This window comes from Trachurus japonicus, chromosome 8, assembly GCF_045865225.1.
Source record: "Trachurus japonicus isolate A0001 chromosome 8, Traja_1.0".
NCBI lineage: Eukaryota > Metazoa > Chordata > Actinopteri > Carangiformes > Carangidae > Trachurus > Trachurus japonicus.
Window position 1 is genome coordinate 19202016 of NC_140914.1, and position 9696 is coordinate 19211711.

The following is a 9696-nucleotide window of genomic DNA, read 5'->3' on the forward strand; positions in this document are numbered from 1 at the left end:
GGGGTGAGACGGGCTGGGTTATCGTGATGGAGGTGCAGATGGCGTAAGGTGAGAGGAGGACAAGGTTTACAACAGGAACAGATCCTCTTTCACAGAAATGAGTCTCTCATGAAAGTGCAGTACATACAGCAGGAGTAGCTGCAGTTTGAGGGAGGATTACATTATGTAATCTCACACCCGGGTGCACCCCAGTTCAGACGGCCTTGTACTGTTGATGCTGAACATCAGTGCAGTTGGGTAGAAAGCGAGCAGATAGCCTGGTTCCAGGCCTCTGAATCGCCACCCACATCTCTGATTTGGTCCAGTAATACATCTTCTGAGCTGTCAAGCAGTGGTGTAACTAATAGCATTAATAATGACTGCATTTCAATTAGTTGTTCTCCAGCTGGAGCCCTGTTGTGCATGCTGGGTAATAAAAGCGAGTGATTTGGTTTATCAACATATCAAAGCAGCGCAGGAACACATTAGTACAGTTTTATGTTTCACCATTTTTAACCAATAAGCTAATTAACGTTTGTTTTTTCTGCTCTCAAATAGCCAAACAACTTGATATACACAACACTGACATATTACATATCATTACACATCATATTACACAGCAATAATTAGAATGTAGGATGTGTTTTTAATTATAACTCAGTATTTGAGTTTGTTTTGTTGTTGTTTGATGTTTGCATTCCTGTTACTTTTACTTAAAGCTGCTTTATAGCTTTTCTATCGCCAACATTACTGTTAAAAGGTCTAGAAGAAACGCAGTGTTCAACATCAATCTTCATTCCTTTAGTTACCAAGATGATGTGTTGTCTTTGCAAAGTATGTATTTATTATGTCTGTCCATTACTGTATTATTTCTTATTTCTTTTAACATGTCCGAAATAAACTGAAACTAACTAACTGTCTCCAAATACCAGAAAGCAACAGTTTTGTTTTACTTCCATTCCTATCGCTTCGATTCCTTGTATTTAAGTTAGCATGCTCCAGCCCAGTCAGGAGTTACTATACTACCTAAGTAGTGCTGCTCAGATGGTGTATTATAAGCTCTTGTAATACATCATGCTATGATGACTGAAGCTCTGGGCAAGTAAGTAAACAGCTGTTATGTTAATGTTGTTTATGTAGCAATGGCAAAAATACAAATAATTCCCTGATGCCCATTGCCCCAGCCTCACTGTCTGTTTCTGTACCTCCATATCTGCATTAACTCCACCATGAACCCAGCTTGGTCTGTGGCTGCTGTTGTATTTCTCTCTCTTTCTCTCTCTCTCATGCACTCTGCTGGATTTGTTTTTATCTAACCACCAGATATAGCAAGTGGGTTTTAACTCCACACAATATCACTTACAGTGTTTCAGCTGTGTGTGTGTGTGTCACTCCATCATTATTTTGTCAATCCTGTTAATTTTATTCCATATCAAACTGGGTGTGAGAGTGTAAAGCATGTAGAGGGTAAAAATTAACCATCCATCCACACTGCCTCCTCTCTCCATCTAACCCCTAAGGGAGAACAGAAAAACAAACACGTTGAATGACATTTAAGAGGCCATGGATGATTAACTCATCTAACAGCGCCATGTTCTCTCCCTCATTGTCAAGTGCCTTTTATTGTGAGGGTCACATTGTCTATCAAGCTGGCTACACTGATGGTACATACGAGTGTCTGTCCTCATGGGTGAAAATAGTTAGAGGATCTGTCAACTTTCCCAGTGAGGGAGAGAGATAAAAGAGTGAGGGGCTGTTTAGTTTGCCAAAGTAAAGTTAGCTGTTGAAACATTTGGACGGGTCTGACATGTAGTGAAGTAGAGTTGTACACTGACAGATGTTGGGTCGGATTACCTAACCCCCCTGTTCTCTAACTTTAGCAGCCAGCAGATCACAAATACCTGGCCCCAGAGCAGTTGTTAGGGTTGTTTTCCACCGCCTGTTTGTGACAGACGGCTGTGCTCAGAGAGGACACCAGCAAATCCAAGAGGTGGGGCCATGAAGACTGCATCCGCCTATCACAGCGAGGGGTGGAGATGTGCTTCTACCCAGCAACAGTCCTAGAGGGTCTCCCATTGCTCGGTCGGACTCAGGTGGGCTGACAGAACAGCCTCAGGTCTAACTCGATTTGGCCCCGTTTCACCACATCAGTCAGCGTACATGGTAAATGGTGTGACGTGAGATGGAAAAACAAAACTTGGGTCATTTAAAAAAAAGGAGAAAAAAAAGGAAAAAAGCCCCTGTGACTGTGACTCATGTAAAATATGCTTTTGGGTTTTGGCTGGAGCAGCATTACTGCATGAAAGTAGTTGCTGAATTAGGCTTCAACTGTTTCAATTAAGCTGATGTGTGTTTTGTGCTCGCTGTGTTGACACAGCAAAGAGGGGAAGGAGAAAGACAGCAAAAGTACATACAGTATTGCAATACATGAGGGTCAGTTATCGAAAATGTCAGGAAGGAAAGAGCGAAAGTGAGTTGTGTTTGCACAAGCACTTTTTCTCTCCAGGAGGCCCTACAGTGCATTTTAGGAACTTGGCAGATAGAATAGCAGAGTGAGTGAAACATTAACACTCCTCAACCTTTGTTTCTGCCAAAGGATCTACAGCTGGATCCAAGACATGGAGAGATCTTTGCAGTGTGTGTGTGTGTGTGTGTGTGTGTGTGTGTGTGTGTGTGTGTGTGTGTGTGTGTGTGTGTGTGTGTGTGTGTCTCCGTTTCCGTCAGCCCAGCTACTGTGCATGTATGCACAACTGAGAAATTACCATCTTATATGCTTTCACAGCCAGTTGTCTTCTCTTACATCCCTTATCAAGAGTTTTGAAAATGTTCATTTTGTCTTCTTTTTTATCACTAGTTTTACTCGTTCTTCTAAACAGACAAATAGGTTAGGAGATGTTTTTCTTACAAAATAAACACGGCAATGAAACCATACACAAAGTTAAGGCAGCTCCTGGTGCATCTGAAAGACAAAATAGAACAGAACCAGAAATGTATGAAACGTATGTAGGAGAAACGGTGGGAACATTTATCACAAGAAAGAAAGTGTTAACGTGTGAGAAAGAGACAGCAGGAGGACTCACAAGAACACAAAAAGAAAAGGCAGAACAAGAAACATTAAAGTCAGCCATATTGAATCATGGCAAGAGAAACAACTGGGGCAGAACAAAAGTCATTAGGTCAAAGTCAAATAAAACACAACAGAAACAACACCTAGCTCATACCTGGGACTCTCTACTCCTAAGACCATCAGACGACGGGGGGCGTGGCCAGCCTGCCCCGCCACGCCATGCCTGAGAACATCAGCTGACGTTTCCCAGGACGAGTGCAGGTTGACAGTCGAAACATGTAAAGGTAAAAGAACATCCCCTCACTTATTTGTCTTTTTTAAAAGAAATAGGAAAATTACTTATTAAGAGTCACAGCAGCCCAAAGCCCCTTATCACTGCTTTAGGGTTTCAATTAGAACTCTGAACTTTTCCACCACCCTCACTTTCTCAGAGTCATTCTCACATTAAAAGTGGTTTTAATGCATGCAGAACACTTTGTCCTTGAAAATATGGCTTGTATGTTGTGCACGCCAGCACATTAACTTGTGGACCATTTGTTTTTGGTGTTGACACCTCTCTTAATGCTGAAACTGTAAATCACAGAGCGAGCGTGACAGCAGCGACATTACCAATCATGCAATAACAGAGATTGCTGAGCACACACTAAGAATGTACGATCTACACACTATACATTTTCACAAAATATGTTTTTTCTACCTTTCATGAGACTGCATAATTCGAAGCAATGCAATCAGACTTCATCAACACATTTTTCTGAGTTTTAAGGAAGTGTCATTACTCTATTTAGAAACTGTACATTTCAGTTAAGGCAGTACTCAGATCTGTTTTACGTAATGTAGCAACAACGATAGCTTTTTTCACAGTCTTGTGTCAGAAAGTACCCCCACACTGTAACTATTACATCAATCAATGGCACTTAGACACACTCTGATGGAGCAGATACAAACAGGAAGACAAGGAGAGGAGCTGTGTTGCTCTTCAGTGGGGAACACCAGCCTGTATAATAAAAGTGGCTGTGGTGCAAGAAGTAAGGAGAAACCAAATTAAGCTGGCCATGCAAATGTTGATTTTCAGTCTGATGCTATACTGAACTACAGCTTAGAGACACAGCCCTAGTTTGTTTTGCATATATTGAATTTAATTTAAGATTTATATTCAAAGTACCTATACATATTTGTTATTACTTTACGTTTTTAACATAGATTTTATTGCATTGATTCAACCATGCTAGGTAAGGTTTAGGCAGGTGTAGGCCTGAAAATCAACTGAAATGATAATGATTATTGCGTTTTCTTCTGTTCTGCAGTTGTAGGATATTATATGATTTGAATAAGAATTATTTTCTTATCCTTTATGATGTTTTTAATAATGATATATAATAATAATTTACAAATCATTGTGGTCTCTTAAAAAACATTATAGACACTTAATTCATATTAACTTTTTTTCTCTTTTTTTTGGGGGGGGGGTTGTTTGTTGTTGTTGTTGTGCGTGACATACAGCTGCCGATAGGATTTTTTTAAATTTTAAATTATAACAGTGCGCTTACTGTAGGTGTTCCCACACTATATACACAACTGTTTTTTTTTCATCAACCATCCCGCGGACCACTTGCATGCCGAACGGATCACGGATCAACAGCGATCTGTTGCACTACTTGGAATCATATGTGATAATATGATGATATTTATGATGGCACACGTGAGAGTGCGGCCTCTCTGATATTAACCCGATGTGCTGCATCCACTGCTGACGCTACTAAATATAGTCTGACTAAATAGAAATATAAAAATATAAACTAAATGTAAGCTTTTTGTTTGTTTCTTTGTTTCATTCCTGCCGCAGTACCTCCACTTCATTTCTAAAGTTCTTTTTACGTTTGGAGTCTGGTGCTCCCTCCCAGATTTTCATTTGAGCATTTCAACTTTCTTTGTCATTTCACCTTCTCTGCTCAGTGCCTGTGGGTGCTGTGTGCATGCGGCCCTGCAGTCTCATGCCCTTTTAGAGCATTGATGGGGCGGTTACCTATGCTAATCCTATGTTTGACGGGCTCACGTGCTCTCAACTTATGGCATTCATCAAATTCTGCGGTTTAAGAACACGTTCATGAATCTGACGTGGAGTTTTCTTAAGAACGACTCTTATTAGTGTTGCACCGATACCGATACTAGTATCGGTAGGGGGCCCGATACCGCACTAAAATGCTGGCATCGGTATCGACGAGTAAAACAAATGACGCACCGATGCCATTTACTGATATGAATGCTGCGCCTTGTGTCTTCTCTCGCCCGACACTCACTGCTGTGTGATCACACGTGTTCAGTGCATGCCAAGCCAAGTAAGGATGTAAACAATTCAATTAATTGCAGTTAATCCTTTTCAAGGAGTTTTTTGTGAAATGTAAACAAGCAAAGCGACATAAAGTAGCGGGATCTCTATTTAAATGTGTGCGCAGCGCACTGAGCAGCGCACTGAGCACACAGGGGAGAGAGGAGGTGAGAAGAGACAACAACACTGTTACCTGCTGTATACTGGCCTCAGCCTGTACCATCGCTAAAACACAGAGACCAGCGTGTAACGAGTCAAAAAGCCGCCGTCACTGAGCTGCCAAACCGACGCGGGTCCGGTGTGTTTATCAAAGCTTGTTCGCCGACTCGCCGTGCTGAGGCACCGGGTCGATTTGAGCTGCGTTCAGGCTGCAGTGAGGCGGCTTTTTCACTCGTTACACACTGGTCTGTGGCCAGTAGCCTATACAGCAGGTAACAGTGTTGTCTCTTTTCACCTCCTATCTCCGTGTGCGGTGCGCACACATGTAAATAGAGATCCCGCTACGTTATGTCAGCGCGGTCGCTACCGGAGCTTAATTAAAAAAAAAAAAAAAAGCGCTCGTTGCGGTGCAGCTGAGAGCAGCGGAGTTTCCTCTGCTGCAGCTGATCAGCTGACATGTGGTCAAGACGAAGCTACAGAGTAGACCTGTCACTGTCACAGGTGTCTCTCATCTCATCTCATTATTATAGGACTTCACCCTCAGAGCTCTGTCTTCAGACCTGTCCCTGAACATCACACATGGACAGCATGGAGTTGCCTGTGTGATTGGTTACTGAGTTTATTAATGTTTACATCAGGCTGCGTTCAACCACTCAGTTTATGCTACTGTTATTTATGTATATACAGTAATCATTAGTGTAGTGGCAGGAAAGACCATTTCATGTATCAAATCTATTGTGTTGGTCAAGTCAGAGGAAAAATGTTTGGGGTGTGTTTACTGTTCCTAAATGTAAAAATTACGTTACATTGGACCCTCAACATTATTTAAAGGTTAAATAACATGTTACTTAAACATTTTTACCAGGTAGGCAATAAAAAAGTTCTACTGGATTATAGTATTAGAAGAAAAAAAGCTCTTATATATTTTTTTTTCCAAACTGTGTGGTATCGGAACGGTATCGGTATCGGCAGATACTGCACAGCCAGGATTCGGAATCGGTATCGGGGGCCAAAAAATGGTATCGGTGCAACACTAACTCTTATAGATATTGATGAATGAGGCCCATTGCCCTCAAAATGTCTCATGCCAACCTCATTTCAACATAAAACAGCTATATTCTAATGATGAATAAAACCCTGCATCATCTGCAAAACGTCATAACATCAGTGTTGTCAGTTCCACCCTATGGACCAATGACTACAGCCACTAGAGGGCTTTGTCACGTACATAAACATATCTCGTTTTGCGGTGTTTGCTGAAACCACTGATACTGTTGTTCTTTTTGGGCCGAGAACCTCCACCTAATCATAGTCTGGCAACTGCCTGTGTATACAGCGGAGGCTCGTGATTACTGCTACACCCTCCTCAAGCCAACATAGAGTAAGCACTGTAATGGACAGTGTAATTGCACATTCCATATTTAAGGGGCAAAATTAGGAGAGAAATTCAGCCACATTATCACCAACACTTTTAGGCCACGTTAAATGTGTTACTGCAGCCTTTGATTAATCAGTCAAGTTGTCAGATGAGAGTATTACAAGAACTCCTCGAGTGAAAATATAGAAGAGCAGCTGCAGGCTTTAGTCTGGCTGGTCAAAAAGAAGCAGAGACAGACAGACTGTATATGAGAAATAAGAGAGGATGCAGCAGAGAGATAGATAAAGAGGTAGATATCATACAGATTGCCACCTTAGCATTTTCCATTTCCAGTAGCAGCACTGTGTGCAGCTCAGCATTAATTGGATGCTACATTGCCTGGCTGAGTGGTGGGGGTGAGTCTTTGCCAAATTTGTAAAGCTTCATGCCTTGATTTTATGGAAATGAGAACACTTACGCCATCCAATTATTTATTTAGGACAAAAGGTTACTTTGACTCTCTCCGATGCTGGCTAAATATAAACATCTCTGAAGTTCATAGTTCTTCTAATCAGGTCTTGTGAGGAATGGAAATCAAAGTTACATCATTTCAGTAATAAGAACAGGTCCCGCCCTGTCCAAGGTGTTGCATGATTTCAAAGACTCTATTTTGTGAACGGGGAGGCCAGCGGCTTTTACCTCCTTATCCAAACACAGCATAGGCCTGAGCTCTGGCTCAATCTTCCACACAGTGAATATTTCAGTGGACAGGATGTGTGGTGCAGGGTCACTTCCTAAAATGCCTCCAAGTCCAGACACAGACGTGTCCTTGATTTGTGCCTGCATCAGTTCAAAGTTATAAATGTGACCTTAGAAAAGACCACACAGATATCTGGCAGTATAAGGAATAAGGTCAATTTAGTATTTCTTGAACATGTCTCATATTCGTCATTATCTGTCATTACTGATCATTTGAAGATTACAAGGGTAAAATATTAGACTCTCCTGAGGGTTCTCGTAACTCCAGCTTTGAAAAACGTCTCTCTACTGCCCAAAGGAGCTGAGGCAAAGTCTGGATATGCTCACTGACTTGTTATTAGCATAGTATGTAGTCAGGCAGGCCAGTACTTTGTGTTGCCCTATAGCAAGAGTGTATGCAGCTGACAGTGAAGGTCAGAAATGACTGAAGGATAATGTTGGATCCAGGAGCCGCAGCATGTCTGGAGGAGCAGAATAAAATAAGCTCAACTGCATGACACGTCATTACAAGCAAATTCAATGACGGCACCTCAGGGTTTAAACTCAATAAAAATTTGTATTGTATTTGTGTGTTATATATCTATTAGATTCGAGACATCTGGTACTGCTGCTTGCATGCACCGTCCTGGTTGATTTGAGTCTTTTTACAATGCAAAGTAGAAGAGGGGAAGCATGAGCAGAATTTATGTGAAAGAGCCAGTGTCACTGAAGATGGTGAATGCCCGTCTTTGTTACAGGGAGAGAAGAAAGGAGTTTTGGCCATTTATGCAAGCGCAGCCTCATTTACTACTCAGAACATCTCTGAGGTTTATGTAACCAGACATGCTGATTAAATCTTCTTTTGAATGTGTAGCAAATGGCAGCTTGTTATGAGGGCATGGTGGACAAATGCAACGTGTGAATGTTTCAGCACAGAAGCAAAAAATATAAACAGTTTTTCCACAGCGCTGATGAAAAATAAAGTGCATCCTAAGTTTTTACATCTTGGTTATGATTTGTAAAAGAAGGCATAAGAGAATAGACCTAAAAGATTGCTGCAACTGTTGAGTTTTTAGTCTCTTTCCTCTTTCGCACTGACCAAAACAAGAAGTGCATTGCAGTGGCTGCTTGAGAAACCCTGGCACGGTGGCAGCTTCAGAGTTGAGGCCACTCCTCAGGTGCCTTGTTGGCACTTTAACAAAGCAAGAAAACGGCCTCCAATTGCAAGTGTGCTGTCTAATGCCTCAAGTGCCCCGCGGTATTGATTATATGTTGAGAATTTCTGGAGGACAACAATGACTCAGCGTTTTCACATCACATCTACTGGCCACGTTGAAACATCTCTGTGCCCATGACAGGGCCGAATAGCACATTCAGTTGGAGATGCACAGCTCTTTCTCTTTGCATTTTCACCATTACTGTGGGTCTTTTTTGTCTTTTTTGTTTTACTTGCCATAGTGATGACACAGGCCTTGTCACAGCACATTGTGCCACAGCAGGAGATCATCATTGCTCAGTGTAAAGGCTGTTGACACTGCTGCTGTTCGCTGTGGGAACAAAGTAAATAGAAGATCCATTTTTTTTCCTACTGTAAGGATGATAGAAAAGTGTAATAATGTCGGTAAAGTCTTTAGCGCTGCCGTGGGAGCTGTCTCGGGGCGCATGCAAACGCTTTTGCAGGGGCACACGTATACATGGAGTAATGAAACACACTTGGGGAAGCAGCAGCAACACACCGCAGGATTTCTCATCCTTATTTAATGGGGTCGTTAGTGTGTCCTTGGTGGACTGTGATGTAATAAGTGATCTGGCCAGGCTGAGACGATAAATGAAATAATCTCCGGGATGAATGACATAGCGGAGCCATTATGGTACAGGGCAGATTATTTGGACTTCAAGTATCCTCCCTCCGAGGACTCTGGGGTGTTGGTATTAAACATCATCAAACATCCCTTTCATCATCTTGCAGTTTTATCATTAACCATGTAATATGTGCGTGTATGTGTATAAAGAGTTGAATTAAATGGGCTGACAGCAGCTGTTGGAAAGGTGTGTGGGCTGGCCAGC